This window comes from Cryptomeria japonica, chromosome 4 (assembly GCF_030272615.1).
Source record: "Cryptomeria japonica chromosome 4, Sugi_1.0, whole genome shotgun sequence".
In the NCBI taxonomy this organism is placed as follows: domain Eukaryota; kingdom Viridiplantae; phylum Streptophyta; class Pinopsida; order Cupressales; family Cupressaceae; genus Cryptomeria; species Cryptomeria japonica.
This window is the reverse complement of record NC_081408.1, coordinates 583583183-583600286: the sequence shown is the minus strand read 5'-3', so window position 1 is coordinate 583600286 and position 17104 is coordinate 583583183.

Below are 17104 nucleotides of genomic sequence, written 5' to 3'. Positions count from 1 at the left end.
TTTATATATAGATAAAATAATACATAGCTTTATTTTATATATAGAGATTTTTTAAATTTAATATCTCTCAGCAACTTTTACATAAATTTTATTTATAAAATATAAATATATTAATTAAAGTATTATTGTATTTCAGCCTTATTATCACTTCTTGATTATAACTTTGAGATGATCACACTAATGAATCACTATTTGTCAAATCTGACAACATAGAAATCAATACAAATTGATTGAGTGACGTATAATGCACTTTCACCATATATATCATGTAAACACATCCCACTAATCACTGCTTAAACTTATCTAATCATTGCTATTTCTTCCTTATCAATTGTTTCCTTTGAACTTATCTATCGATGCCTTATTGATCTCTATTGATACCTTATTAAATTGTTGAGCACATTTCCTTCATGAATCGTTGCTACTATGAAGTCGCCATTCTTCACTTCTATGAATAGATTTGTTGTCTCATGTCATGAAGTCATTTTCTTTAATATGATAATTGCTATTTCAATTTAATCAATGCTCATGAATACATTACCTTGGGTGACATAATACACAAGTTTGTTGCTCTTGAAATTAAAATCTCCATACCAATGTGAAATTGGTGTATACAAATGAGTATTTGTTGCCTCCGAGAATAATTCACTCTCTTCTAATCATTTCATATGTATGGCTTAACATGAAACAAGTGGGATTTCATATGGATTCTTTTTTAATTTTTCTAAATCAAAAATTTGAATGATTAGTGGTTTTTGGCCATCATGATTTCTCAACCAATTTTTCTTTGATATCAATGACGAAACTTCTATCAACCTCACTCTTACATCAATGATTATAACCTTGTTCATTTACTCACATTAATAATAACCTTCTTGACATCAATAACATTTTCAACAATTTCTTAGATGCTTCTTATGAATAGATCTATACAGTGGTGTCATTTTATACTTGTCATAGGTACAAATTTTGCAAGCTTTGGTCCAAGAAACAATGAATAATGACTAGTTAAGTAGGTTAGCTTGGACCCAAGATAAAATCTAAACTTTAACAAAGCAAGTTAATCTCACAACTATAATATTGTTGGGTTAGAACTACACCTATGGATTTGAACTTGATAGAGAAATCGATAATTTGGGATCTACAAAATATTTAAGGAAACGTTAGTTTTTTTTTACTAATTGTCAAAATAAGTTTTAGTCAAAACCATGTGCCAAGGAAACGTACTTAAGAAACACACAAAGTAATGTAGAACGGGAAATCAAAGTACAATGTATGCGGTTTTCACCCTTACATTTTGGATCCACTTTAGTGTGCATCACAAAGAAGAAAAGATTAAAAGAAGAGTGCAATTGAAAAAAATATATTTAGAATGATAATATATTTTGCATCCACTTTAGTTTGAATCACAAAGAAGAAAAGATTAAAAGAAGATTGCAATTGAAATAAAAATATTTAGAATAATGATATTAAGTCATCTTGTGAACTACAAAAACTTTCAAAGTGCACTTAGTAACAATATGCACCCTTCGATTTTGTATGCTCCATGAAGGGGTACACACAAATGAAGGAGAGAGGAAGATTTCTTAAATCTAAACTGATAGCACACAATTGTTTTTGGCACACACAAAGTCATGCTTGCACCTGAGCATCAAGCTACAACTAAATATGAAACTAATAATGTACTTGCAACTAAGCAAAAACACATTCAACTCACTTATCCACTCTTGAACAATAATACATATGATCAATTTGAAAAGGTGAGTTTGTTTCTCTCTTTCAAGAAGCAGTGCATCAAATTGTTGTTCAACTATCTATGCTTCATATCTTGTTAGTTGCTCACGAACATGTTAAACATTATAAATTTGGAAGAAGAGACAACTATTTCAATCAGCCTATTAATGGTTTTGCCATTTGGTGAGAATAAGATAGGTTAGGTTTCTTTTCCAACAAGTGTTTTATGCACAAAATTGAGTCTTGTTTCTTCCTCCAAGTGTTGATGCACATTTTTTTTTTAGTTTCTTTTTAGGTCAGTTTGTTAGCTTTTTGAGGTGTGAACAATAGTATGTACAGGTTTGGCTGAGAGTTTGTTTCAAGTCTTTCATGGCTCTATGGCCCAATAAATAGGCTGAGGTTGTTGGTCTTAGTCTTTTAGAGGGCAAAACCTGAGTGGAGGTCGTCAAGGATGTTGACCATTTTTATGTTGCTTTGTCTAAATGGGTGCCTTGTAGTAGGGCATTTGGTAGTATTGAAATTCTTATGCTATATATTGGTTTTATGATTTCAAGAATCTCTTGAGAATTTTATTAAAAATTTATAGGGCATTTGGTAGTAACGATGCACACTGTGGGATCAGTTATGCACACAAAGGTCAAAAAGTACACATTTCAAATTGTCACCTAATACCTAATTAAAGATGTTCCAGTAACAGTCCACTCAAAATTGCTAGTACTTGTGGACAAATGTCCCAATAGTTTTGCACAATTGTTCTAATAGTGGTGCACAAATGGGCCAATTATGAACAAAAATTGACAAAAAGTGATCGGCTATTGGTACATGTGAAATTTATTAATGGGATTTTCAAAAATTGGATCTATGACGGATATTGGAGGGTCACTATGATAACAAGTGTTCTGTTATTGGAACTATGATGGCTAGTGGTGCTCTTCCCCTAAGTTACCTTGTCCATGTTCAAAATTCATAAGTGTTTCCTTTCTAAGATCTTGGCATGAAAAAGAATTTAAGAGAGTTTTTGATGAATAGAGGGAAATTCCTCTGTTTCAAACAAACTCGTGTTATGCTCAAGTTACTCTTGAGTTGATTTTTGAACTACAATTTAGAGTTTCACAAAAGGGGGAAAAACCATAGGTTTTTAGCATACTGCAAGCAGCTAAAATGGTAGTCATTAATAAAGGGAAACAATTAGAAACAACTCTAGAATGTGTAGGAAGGTTGAAGAATTCCAAGGAACACATTTATTTTTTCTCTCCCAATATTAGGCATGTAGAAAGAAGGTTGAGAGAGGTTTTTTTCAATGTTATAGTTTGCCTATTACTATTCACGTGGAGATTAAGTAATTCTAGGTGTGTTGTTTATTTTAAAACAAACTCCTTATCATCATTAAGAGATGCCATTCATATTATTTGGTTTATCATAATGAATTATTGTCTATTTATACCTATCAATGTAGCTTTGTTGTATGATGATTGAATAAGTAAATGGTGAAAGAGCAGAGGAGGATCCATAGTTAAGAGTATTGATCAAGTTTTGAGATTCTCACTAGGTCAGTTTGATTTTTGAGATAACCAAGCTTGGGTACCAAGATGATGACATTTAACAAGAGGTTATTATATAAAAAAAGAATAATGTTTGAATGGAAATGGTATAGCGAGTAAGGAAATTAAAGGCTAGAGACCACACAATGACAATCAAATCTTTGTGAGAATGCTTACAAACAAGTATGAGACAATCACAAGAAAAGAAATCTAAAGCCAAGAATGGATAAGAAGAATTTCATGATGAAGCCAAAGGATATATAATTATACAAAGGAGAAACACAAACTTACAATGAATATACAGAGAGATAATCTTAAGGACAACAAAGTAAAGGTAAAGGCAGATGAAAGCGATCAGTAATCATCTTGGAACGAAGAAGTTTATTGAAAGAAGATAGCTCATAATAATGTCTTTCAAATAGAAATCATGGTGGGAGGTGAAATACATGTCAAAATTAAAATGTAGCCAAGAAAACCATGTCCATGCCCATAGTAATAAAGATGGTCATGATATTCATGAAAAGATATAGTAGAAATCACATACGGACCAAACAAGGGTAGGGTAGTGATGATAAAGGTAATCTTGACAAATATGTGAGACATACATAAGCTCTACACTATAGGGAAATGAAAACCTTTGTTTCAAGTTCCATAAACAACCAAGAGAGTAGCAATGTTGGTGGTGTAAGAAAGTTCCAAAAAGGGTATGGATTCAGCAAAGACCAATACAAAGAAATAGTTGTCAATCTTGGAGGATGAAATGCAATAAAGAAATGATAGTCAACTTGAAGAAGATTATGAGGGGAGAAAAATAAGCATGCATTATAGAGGTATGAAGAACTTGTGGAATGTTAAAGATCTTGTTTCTATGTCTAACATTGAGAGAAAATAACAAAGACTACAACCACAATGGAAAATTCAAGAATGAGAATAGTGTCTAGAAGGACAACCATTAAAAGAGAAAAAGGGAGCCATTTTTTATTTTTGGGAAAGCATAAGTGACAAAAATAACCCATACAATAACAAGTCTGCTAAAGATTATATAATGAATTATGGATAGTTTTGTTTGCATGATAGTAGATGGTCCTCTTAAGCTGGTGACAATTTAGGTGAAAAATTAGAAACTGTCCGAGTGAAAATCACATGAAGTTTTGATACTCATGCTGTTAAATCAAGTAAAATAAATTAAGAAGTGTTCTTAGTGACAATAACATGCACAAATAGTTATACTAAGGGTTCAGAGAAAACAAAAGGCACAAGTGGGAAGTCTTATGAAATTTCTTGAAAGAACAATGAGTAATGGCATTATTTTAGAACATTTCAGTCAACAAAAGAAGCTTATAGTCATTAAAGACTATCACAAAGATAACATAGGAAAATCTAGCATGGTAAGGAAATTCTTGGGCTAGAGAAAAGAACAAATAATAGTCACACATGTCATGATGTTGGATAACCTTGTAGGTTGATATAGATTATTCATTAGACAAATAGTGATGCATTGGAAAACCTTGTCAAAGGATAGTGAACCATCAAAACCTTTCATAAGTTTGTCTTTCATTTGATTTTATCTTGCTATTAACATTAGATGATACTAGGAGAATAAGATAGGATAATTCCAGATGTTCTAAATTATTTAAAGAAGCAAGGGGTTGTATTAATAAAAGGTAGGCCTCAAAGAATGAAAAGTGAAAAGAGATTAGTATGTGGTAGGGAGAAAATCACTATAGACAGCTTATGGAAACTACAAATGAGCTCACAATAGAACTAGAAGTCTAACATAGCATCATGAGACATATGAAATATCTTAACCAAGACCAATCCATGATAGTCAAAGACCATGCGAAAACAAACGGGAACAAAGCACCATTATTGTAGCATACAAGGGATTGCATAGTGAAGGTGTAAGGCATTTTTATCTCATCCATGATGGCCCTAGCAAAAAGGCATACTAGTGATAGTCCTAAAAAAGTCAACTAAGATTGGGAAGGGATTTAAAGAAGAAAAAAAACAAGGGACAACATTTTGAATATAAATATTATCATATTTCACATTTTAAAGGATGAAAATACTTTGTTCTTTAATTTTATCATTCAAAAGGAATGTGGCAAGGTTGGGACTTTTTGCATTAAGTAGTGGTAATGTGGTCTTTGGCTTGGGTATGGAATGAAGTTGTTATGATCAAGTCCTTACTGTGGTGAGTCATGATTGTGCTCATCTATTCTTTGAAGAGACAAATCATGCATTTGAAAGGAGAACCTAGGTGGTAAAAAATTGAGATGAAGGTATCCATAACATATAGAAGGGTAGATTTATGACTCCTAGGTGTCTTTTTATAAGTGTAAAATATTCTCAAAAGATGGATATGCATTCAAATAGTAGTTTCAAACTTAATGGCTCAATTTTAAGAACTTTGTGGGGTCTTTATCTCCCAAAATCAGTTTCATCTAACCCAAGATAGTTAGGAGGATTTTGGTAGACTTTTAAGGGAATGATTGAAGTAGTTTGATAAGGTGGAACAATAATATAGGATTGAGGGAGAAAATTTAGGGGCATTTTAGGAACTTTCGACTCGGTCCCAACATATTCCAAGCATCTAGCAACCAAAGTAGCAACTCATCAAGTGGGAAAAGATTCACAAAGTTAAGGTAGTTGAAGACTCATCAATGAATACTCCAATTGGGCATTCAAATTAGGTTGACTCAACTCCTAGGCATTTATTTTTTATTTTAGTGATCCCTAGGGTATGTGGAGGATCATAGTGGGCCAAACTTGCCTTTAAGTGGCAATGAAAATTAAAAAAAAATAGAGTTAGAAAACTTGACGTAAAAATTTGAATAAGTTATCAATATTATTTCAAAAATCTATAACAATAGAATCTATAGAAAATTGAATGTAGTTTCTAAGCAACAAGTTATTTTTTGGGAAAAAAAATCTATTTGATGAATTTTTGAAATTTCAATGTAGTAGTACTAAAATTTTCAGGAAAAAGATAAGAAGTAAGTGTCTAGCCGACCACCCTAACCACAATCAAATCACAATACATTTTTAAAAGATTCTAGATATAAGTAGAAGACTCATGTCTAGATCTGACACATTTTTTGTAACTTTTTTTGAAATAATAATTAATTATAATTTTTTTACTACAACTTTTAAAAAATATAAAAACTCATATGTCTAACCACCATAACTTGGTCAAAACTTTATTAAATTTAGTTTTGTTTTTTATCCTATAGTATGTGAAGCATAGAATGTGATGCATGTTTCGGATTCAAAAAATGTGATACCATTTGAAAGTTATAAATGTTTTTCAATTAGCCTATCAATCAAGACTTTAGTTAGAATTCAATTAGAAAATGAATAATAATTATTTATTAAAGTCAAAATAAGGAAAAATTTATATTGTTGGAATCCAAGAACACTGAGAGGGGGGGGTGAATGATTGTTCTACCAGAATGATCAAATTTAACCTTATGAAAACATGCATTCACCAATTGGTATACTGATACATATAAGATTGAAAGAAGTAAAGCAACCAATAATCCAATTACACAAATGAATACCATAACACAGAGAATTATATGTGGAAAACCTCAAAGAGGAAAAACCACGGTGGGATTTGTGACCCACAATATCAATCCACTGACCATATGAAAAGATATTACAAAATATATGGGCCTGCACATGTAGGAAGGCTTACATCCTAGAGCACACTGCTCAATCACAAAAGGAGCCTCACTGACTACATACAAATCTAGACTACAATCTAGAGAAATGAATGAACTGCAAAGATAGCATCTCCTATGTCTGAATACAGTTCTGGTTAATCTCTGTTTGTTTCAGTCTGAAACCCTAAACCCTTACCGGAATACCCTCTTACATAAATATCCTCACATACATGATATCTCTCACATATCTCACATTACATTATATTCCATCATCTTACACATTACAAAATGATCTAATGAACTGACCTATATACCCTTACAAACTTTCATGCCTTATGTCAGCTCAATAACATATATACATAAATATCAAAATCAATTATCGATGCCAGATCTCCCAAAATGATGCCGACCTCCAATACCAATAACCTAATGAAGTCATGTTGGCATGCAATGCAGGTACCCAAAGAACTCCTTCTAATCGGTGAAGATACCTACTGGTGCCGGTGCTGGTGCCGGTGTCGGTGAAGTGTTTGTCAGTAATCAACTAGACTAAAATGTGAAAGTCAGAACATGTTGCCATGTTGCCATCAATGACAACATATTGAAATCAATCAAATTGAGTGTCAATTGCCAACAATATCCCCCTTTGGCATTGTGGCAACACTCATGTGAGAAATGAAAATGGTTTTCATCTGTCGATTACATCTTGAGACTGCTCCCCTGAGCTGAATATTCATCTGTGATCATGATAGAAAAATGCTCCATATCTCCCAATGTCAAGAGTATATTTTTCACCTATACTCCCCCTTTGACATCAATGCTAAAAATAGCAAAAAATCAGGATGAAGAATGAAAGACTATACAAAGAATGTCCCAAAACACATTATCGGAGTTGAATATATTTGAAATATCCAAATAGGATTTCTCCAAAATCTCTAGATAGGTATCCCAACTTGATTTGAGTGTGTCAGAAATAGATACAAGTCCATTAAGCATATGGGCATATGAATCTTTATTCTTAAGTTTTGTCAGTGTGGGCTTACCAACCATATCAATACACTCCTTCTTATGTACACTTAATGAATCCAATCAGGGACTCACCAATCCTCTAAGACTTGGATCTCTCCTTATAATTTTATCTTTATCCCTCTCAAGAGAAAAAACTTGAGCTTCCGAAACCAAAATCTGACCATCAATAGATGTAGTCAAAGAATGTGAACCATCAAAATAATTGACTATACCTACAATTTCCTCTTGAATATCCTTAATCCTTTTATCTGTCTCAGCTGTAAGTAAACCTGTGTTACAATATACTCTATAAATATTAGTACACTACCTCAAAGCATTATCTATCAACTTTAGTATATCAATAATCTCCTTCTTCTCCAAATCAATCATCTGATCAAATATTTCTCTCTTTGCCTGTGTAAATATCTCCAGTGCCTATCGGTTTGATATTTTCTATAGTGATTTAAAGTCCTTTGAAATGTGCAGTGTGATTACTTTAAGCTTGTCAGATGGGCTCGCTTCTTTGTCAAATTTGCACTTTGGGACAAGTCTATGCAAAACAGTGATAGACTGATCAATAACTCCTTTGTCCATTGATCCCTCCTTCATCATTTTCTGTGCAGCCATCATCATGAGTTCAGTAGAACTCATCTCGGTAATGCTTTTTTGTTCAACCTATGAGGTGTCAATTTTCAACAATGATGGGCTCACTACCAGTTCCTTTCCGAATTCCCCTTTCTTCTCCTCTGATGGTTTAACTTTTATAGCTTCCTCACTTGCACGGGTGGCTTCACTACTTGGTGCAGTATCAATTATTGTTGGTTCCTCCTTATGAACTATGACCTCAACCTGTTCATTCTGATCAGAAAGACTATTGTCCTAAACATTAGTATCCTATACACTTGCAACCTTTACACTCTCTGATTATGTCGATATCTCAACATTTTCCTATACATTAGTTTCTACGGTGGCTATATATCCAATATCTTAATATTTTTCAAAATTGAGGGTGAAGTACCCACAATACCTTTACCTTTCCCTTCAACCGGGATGTCTGTAGTATCTATCTTAGGTTTTGATGCAAATAATTGAACCCATGCCTTGTGGGTCTCCTTGACTATCTCATTAACCCTACCTAACATAAGACTGATTATTCTATGCTTGTTGTGAAAGATTTTCCTATCTGCAACTTCAAGATTCATGTCCAACTCCTCTGGAGTAATGGATGCACAAGTATTTAACAACTCTTGAATCTTTATATGCTTGTCCTCTTCCATTGCTGATAATCTTCTAGCATCTAAAATGTCATATAACTGTGCCAGTATTTTCTAACAAGGCTTTCTTATAAATATCCAAATATAACAAAACTGATTCCTCAACTTCTCTCTATTCATCATCATCCAAATGCTCATAATAAAATTGCACATTCTTCAACATACCATCTTTAGTTATTTCATCAACTAACTTTGCACAATTCTTTGGTGGAATAATAGTTACATTACTAGTAACAAGTGCCAGATCAATGTCATTCATCTTCTTCCTTCTTCCAATACTGGATGGAGCTGAAGGTGTTTCTTTTGGTGCTCTTTTATGTGTTGGTACCTTGATTGTAACTTTCCTAACTGGTTTCTTCTTTGCTTCTACCTTAGTCTCTTTAGTTTCTTCCTTAATACCCTCTTGAATGCTAAGGGTGTGTCATCATCAGATCCAAATTTTGTTGCAATTGGCTCAATTAATATTTCAGGCTCTTTCCTCTTTCTCCCTTTTTCTCGAACAACATGAATTAATGCTTTAATGTCCTATGAAACCTTTTTCAACAAAATTGCTTGTCTTGCCTTGCTGCTTCTCCCTCTTCTTCTGATTGAACTCAGTTTCAACCTCTTTCTTTATCTGCTTTGCAGTACCAAAGTATTTTTCTACCTCATCAATAGGTTCATTAATTAGCCAATGTGCATATGCATCTATAATCTGTGCATCAACTTCATTACCCATCTCTTCAATCCAAATCTTCCGGGGCCTGACTACCTCCATCAAAGTTTCATCTTTCTTAACCATGAAGCATATCTTAGTTGAGTATTTCTCAACAATGTGCTTTGGAACCCTCTCACTAAAATTCATAGCCTTCTGGAATGCCTTAAAGTAACCCCACACTTTGTCATAACATTGACTACCCAATATAGAAATGGATTGTTTAGTTGCCTTCCTACTGGGATATCAAATGCCCATTGTCTTTTCCCAAAACTGAGAGTTTCATCGATGAAAAACAACATTAAACAGACAATTAGGTTTCCATATTGGAATGTTCCTTTCTTCTCTCCTTTGATCTTCCCTAGGTTAATTAACAATTCATCCAACATCCAACCACAAAGATCTAACTTCTCATTTTCCCTCATCATCTTATGAGCTGCATAAATGCAGAAGCTAGAAACAAAATTCATTTGGTTTGATTGAGTTACCTTGTAACCAATAATCATGATTTTGAATTTGATATCTTTGACGGTGATAGTGCTAAACCTCATTGATTGCTTGTCTGATGTTGTATCAGTGATCTTGTTGACCTGATCATTAGAAACCTTCTTTTCTGGAAGTTGCCCAACCTGCGGTAAACCATTGATTGCCCTGATGGCCTCCTTCAAGATCTTGTACGAACTGTCTAACTAGATAAATTATCCATGCACTCTACTTAAAACATATCTGACAACCTCATCCTCAAATTCGGGAATATCTAGAATGTCCGTAAACCCTAGATCCTCAATGTGTTTGTACTCAGGCTTAATCTTTCTAGAAATCCCATTAATTCACTCATATACATGTTCTTAATATCACTAGTTCCCAGATCCTCAATATGACAGTGAATGTAAGCTCTGACATCTTCAACATATACGACTCCTTCCGGGACACGGGAAAAAGTGCCAACCAAATCATCCATGGTGGCAATATGTGGGCATCATTTGAAATTCATCCTAGGATGGTTCTTGACCTCAACAATAGTAGGATTTGCAATAAAAATAGGTACAAAGGATGATTCCGCTTCTATGATGAAAGATAAATACTTGTGAATAGCTGTCGGTGAAAACCCTAAAGAACTCTTCCGATCGTTGGTGAAATCACTCAAGAAGATATCAATCACACTGAATCACCTTAGACTTCCTCTAAATCTCTCTGAATGCAAAGTGATCAGAAATGAAGTGAATTCAACCTTTTAACCTCCAAGAAAAACCCTAATCCGTCATTGACATGAATGACTTCTGGTGAAAGATACTGGATCTCGATCAAACATCTCCATGCCGGATAAGAATTTCCATTATCTGGAACATCTTCCAGAACCTCTTCCTGGGGCATAAGAAGTATTTTCATGAATTTTTCCTACCCCTAAGGCATTTGCCTCAGTTATCGGATGAGCTTCTTGCCGGTGCAGGAGCAACCTCCTCTACCGGTTGAGTAACCAGAGCATTTCCATCTACTAATTGTTCATCTAACTTCGTGACCCATCTTTTGGTATGATCTTGCCAGATTTCATTCACCTTCTCTTTTCCTTTCTCATTTGATCCTTCATTGTTAACCGATGGATTTATGCTTCTACAGAACTTAGCAATATGTTCAACCTCATTGCATGCATAGCATGTAACATTGTTCTTTTGAACTGCTTCGCTAAAATCGATATAATTGTTTGACCTACACTGATTAGCCATATGTCCAAAATTTCCACATGCATAACATTTAACACTCATTCTGCAATCTTTTGTCTTATGACCATACTTATTGCATTTAGAACATTGACTGGGAGCAGAATTATATTCTAATTTGCTCCATTTCTACACTGCCTAGCCATGTGACCAAATTTATTACAAACAAAGCATCTACCATTAAATTTATAAGCATTATGCTACCTTGCCAGTGCCTTCTAGTTTTGATCTTTAGTTGTAGTACCAAAGCATTGACCTTGTTCAAATCCAAGTCCACTGGAATCTCCATTCTGTCTTTGTCTTTTCAATAATTCATCAAGTTGTGCTGAACTAATCTTAAATTTTTCTTTATACTCACTTGCAATATTCAGATCATCTCTCAGAATTATCATTTGTCTCTCAAGTTCTTGTTCATTACTCTGGGATTGCATTAAACCAGTTCTCAACATATAATTCTCACGAATCAACCGTCTGCATTCTTCAAATTTTTCCTTCAAAGATACAACAATATTTTCTTCCTTCTTCTTTTGGTCCTCAATCTCTTTTGACATCCTCGTAGTTATAGCTTGCATTTCATTCCTCATGACCATGTTCTCCTGACTCAGCTTCAAACATCTCTCATTAAGGGCATCTTTCTCTTCATTATCCTGATTTTGCAAAAGTTCCTTCCTCCTAGCTTGAACGGATGACAACCTCTCCTGTAGGATAAGAATGAATTCCTGAGCAAAATTCAATTCATCTTGTAACTTCAATTTCTTCATCCTTTCAGCATCATAATCTTCAAGTTCTACCTCAAGTTGCTTTTCCAAACTCATATCCATGGATTCCGGATTCTGGATCTCCCTCAAGTTGTTAAACTTCCTCCAAGGCACAAGGCTCTGATACCAATTGTTGGAATCCAAGAACATTGAGAGGGGGGGTGAATCAGTGTTCTATCGAAATGATCAAATTTAACCTTATGAAAACATGCATTCACCAACCGGTATGCTAGTACATATAAGATTGAAAGAAGTAAACCAACCAATAAGTGAATCACACAAATGAATACCATAACACAAATAATTATACGTGGAAAACCTCAAAGAGGAAAAAAAATAGTGGGATTTGTGACCCACAATATCAATCCACTGGCCATATGAAAAGATATTACAAAATATAGGGGCCTGCACATGCAGGAAGGCTTATAGCCTAGAGCACACTTCTCAATCACAAAAGGAACCTCACTAACTACATACAAATCCAGACTACAATCCGGAAATGAGTGAACTGTAAAGATAGCATCTCCTATACCTGAATACAGTTCTAGTTAAGCTCTATCTAGTCCGATCTGAAACCCTTACTAGAATACCCTCTTACATAAATATCCTCACATACATGACCTCTCTCACATATCTTGCTTTACATTATATTTCATCATCTTACACATTACAAAATGATCTAATCAACTGACCTATATACCCTTACAAACTTTCATGTCTTATGTTGGCTTACAAAGATAATTACAAAATGAATATACATGTTGGCTCAATAACATATATATATATATATATATATAATATCAAATCAATTGTCGATATCGGCCTCCAATACCAATAACCTGATGAAGTCATGTTAGCCTGCAATGCCGGTACCCAAATAATTCCTTCTAACCGGTGAAGATACTTGTCGGTGTCGGTGCCGATGAAGTATCTGCTGGTAATCAAACATACCAAAATGTGAAAGCTGGAACATATTGCCATGTTGTTATCAATGACAACATATTGAAACCAATCAAATTGAGTGTTAATTGCCAACAAAATTCCCTTTTTGTTTCATCAATTTTGGCTAAAAAAATTCATCAGCCACCAAGGCAAAGTTTGGAAAAGCAAGGAAAACTCATAAACACATTTTTTCTATTGACTTTCCAGGTTTGGCATGCCCTAGACAAATCAAAAATCAATCCCGAGGCAAATACCAAGGCTGCAATTTTTTGTTAGAATTACAGATATCTGATATTATCAGATATCCAATAATATTAGATATCCGATTTTCATTATTTTTTTCTATAAATATAGTTTATAATATATAATATATAATATATTATATATTATATATTATTTAGTAAGGGATAAGGGTAAAGTGATCTAGAGAGAGAGAGAGAGAGAGAGAGAGAGAGAGAGGTTTGTAAGGGACAATGGGAAAGTGATATGTATAGGGAGAGAAGGGAGAGGGAGAGAAGGGGAAAGGGATCTAGAGAGAGAGAGAGAGTAATTAGGAAGGGAGGATGGAGATATGTGAGGAAAGAGAGTGGGTTTGGACAAGGGAGAGAGAGAGAGAGAGAGAGAGAGAGAGAGAGAGAGAGAGAGAGAGAGATTAGGGGGAGGGGAAAAGGGGAGGAGATTTAAGTATCAAAAGAGAGAGAGGGTTGGAAATTGATAAGGGGAAAGTGATCTAGATAGGGAGAGAAGGGGAAAGATATCTAGATAGAGAGAGTGATTAGGGAGAGGGGAGGAGATGGAATTATCAAAAAAGAGAGGGAGAGAAGTGGAAAGGGAGAGGGGTTGGGAGAGAGAGAGAGAGAGAGAGAGAGAGAGAGAGAGAGAGGTGGGGGTGGCAAGGGATAATATGAGAGTGATGTAGATAGGGAGAGAATGGGAAAGGGAGATGGAGAGATAGGGAGAGGGTTGCGGCTAAACTAGCTCCAAAAAGACAATTTCCACATAACACGAAGGTTAGTTGAAAATTATAGATCTTGGTCGTGCTTGGTAGAACTACTTGTATCTTTCAGTTTTTGGAAAAGTGTATAACACAAAGCTTAGTGAACCATTTTGGATCCAGATTGGTCGTGTCTTAGGGAGACAAGGGGAAAGGATCTATAGAGAGAGAGTAAAGAGATAATGATTAGGGGGAGGGGGAGATGGAAGTATCAAAAAGAGAGAGGGAGAGAAGGGTAAAGAGAGAGGGGTTGGGAAAAGGATGAGGAGAGAGAGAGAAAGAGAGAGAGAGAGGGGGGAGATAGGGAGAGAATGAGAAAAGGCTCAAGGGGGTCAAAAAGGGAGGGAGAGAGAGGGGGAGTGAGAGAGTGAAGGGGGAAGTGAGAGGGAGAGATAGGGAGAGAGGGGGAAAGGGATCTAGACAAAGATAGAGAGTAATTAGGGGGGAGGGGAGGATATGGAAGTATAAAAAAAGAGAGAGGGAGAGGGAGAGGGAGAAGGAGAGAGAAGGGGAGAGAGAGAGAAGGGGAAAGGGATCTAGGGAGAGAGAGAGAGGTAATTAGGGGGAGGGAGAGAGGCTAGAGATGGAAGTATCAACAAAGGGAGAGATGGTGGGTAAGGGAGAGGGTGGAGAGAGGGAAAGAACGGAAAATAGAGAGGGGGGAGAGTGATAGGTAGTTAGATAAGGGGAAATGGAGAGAGAGATAGGAAGAGAAAGGGAAATGGATCTAGAGAGAGTAATTAGATTGAGGGGGAGAGGGGAGAGATGCAAGTATACTCCCTTTGCTGATACTTTACATCTCTCCCCTCTCCCCCTCCCCTCCCTTTAATTACCTCTCTCTCTCTCTCTCTCTCCCCCTTGCCCACCTCCTTGAGCCTTTTCCCCTTTCTCTCTCTCTCTCTCTCTCTCTCTCTCCCCCCATCTTTCTCCCCATCCTAAACAAGATATCATATATCAAATATAATTAGATATTTGATACCTTTGAGATAGGGCACCAACCAAATTTTTGGCACCCATATGAAACAATATTGGATATTATCTGATATTTGATTTATTTTCATTTGGGTGCCAACAAAATTGTTCGTGCCCATATGAAAAGATGGAAGAATATTAGATAATATCGGATATCCAATACTATCAAATATCCAATGCCTAGGCCACACAAAATAGGCTAGTTGGCTATTTTGAGCACTCTAATGACCCCTACATACTTTTTGCAGGTGACAAACATAGGTTTTTAGACATACATTGAAATTATTTTTTTTTTGAAAATATTTTACACAAATTTGTCATTAGCAATTATTTTTTAGCATCTTTGTGGAGGTATAATGGAGAGCAGAAATCGTTGAAAGAAAAAATGTAAAAGAAAACTTTTAAAAGAGCAAATTGAAGCATCTAGACAAAGAGATAGAAAAAGTCATAGGAAGAGAAGACAATATATGTCAAATATTAGTGAAGCCTATACAAATATTATTTCAAGTGAAGAGGAAATTGAATATGCAAATGTTGAGCATGATATTGAAATGAAAATGTAAATGTAGATATTGATATTAGAAATTTTGAACATGATATTCAAATTGGGAATGGAAATGTTGAAATTGATATTCGAAATGTTCAACATGATGTTGAATTTGGAAATAAAATGTGGGAAGTGAGAGTGAAAATGTTGGAATTGACATTGAAGGTGAAAATGTTGGTGAAGACATTGAAGGTGAAAATTTTGGAATTGACATTAAAGGTGAAAATGTTGAACCAAGTGAACATTATGTATCACTAAATTACATGAGAAATGAAGACCCTCCCATGGAAGAAAGACAAATTTCAAATTTAGGACCTTCAAGAACCCCAAAATGGTTACTTGAAATTGATGAGAACATTATAGACAATTTTCAATGTAAGAGGTCAACACGAACTGTTCGATTGTGGGCTACGTAACTTTTCAACCATTATTTTAGAAATAAGACATTGATTGAGAAATGCTAACGTTTTGTACAATTGCTAAAGATGCAAAAGATGAGACCTTTGCTAGCCAAATTAAAGATTCATGTGAATAAGATGGAGAAAAAAATTATTATTGTCAAAAATATTTTTAATGCTCTCACTTCTATTGGAAAGAATAGAAAGGAAAAATATAAGAGAGTTTCTCAGAGAGTGATTACAACCTCCTTAGTAAGCCATTATTTGAGAAAGGCTCTCTTTATGAGATAAACTTGTGCTGATTTGAACATAAATCATAAAAAAATGGATAAAACACTTGCAAGAAGAGAAAGACTCAACAATCCTCTTTAAAATGATACATGGGCTTTTGGTGGGAGGTTTCCACGTGTTGATAAGAAGTTGACCGATAATGTAAAGTAAGGAATTCAACAATTTTGGAGCTCTAACTATAGAGTATCATCCAATGTAAAGGATGTTTTAAAGTTAAGAATTGGCAATCAAGACTGCACATCGCATCCTAATCATTTCTTGGAATCACCTAATAATGTTGTACAAAAGATTTTGTGAAACACATCCAACTTTGCAAATATCACAAAGGGATTTTGAATCTTTGAAGCCATTTTATTGTGTACCTCTTAAGATTCATAATACTTGTTGTTGAAAATACCATATGGATTTTTCAATGTGGCATGAACTTTCATGCTACATTTGTTCTCCTTTGCATACCAACTAAATGTTATAGGAGTGTGGTGCAATGAAACTTCCAAGATCATCAAGAGAATTTCTAGATCTATCATAGAGATGATGGATGCTTTTTGTATAGAAATGATTGTTTAAA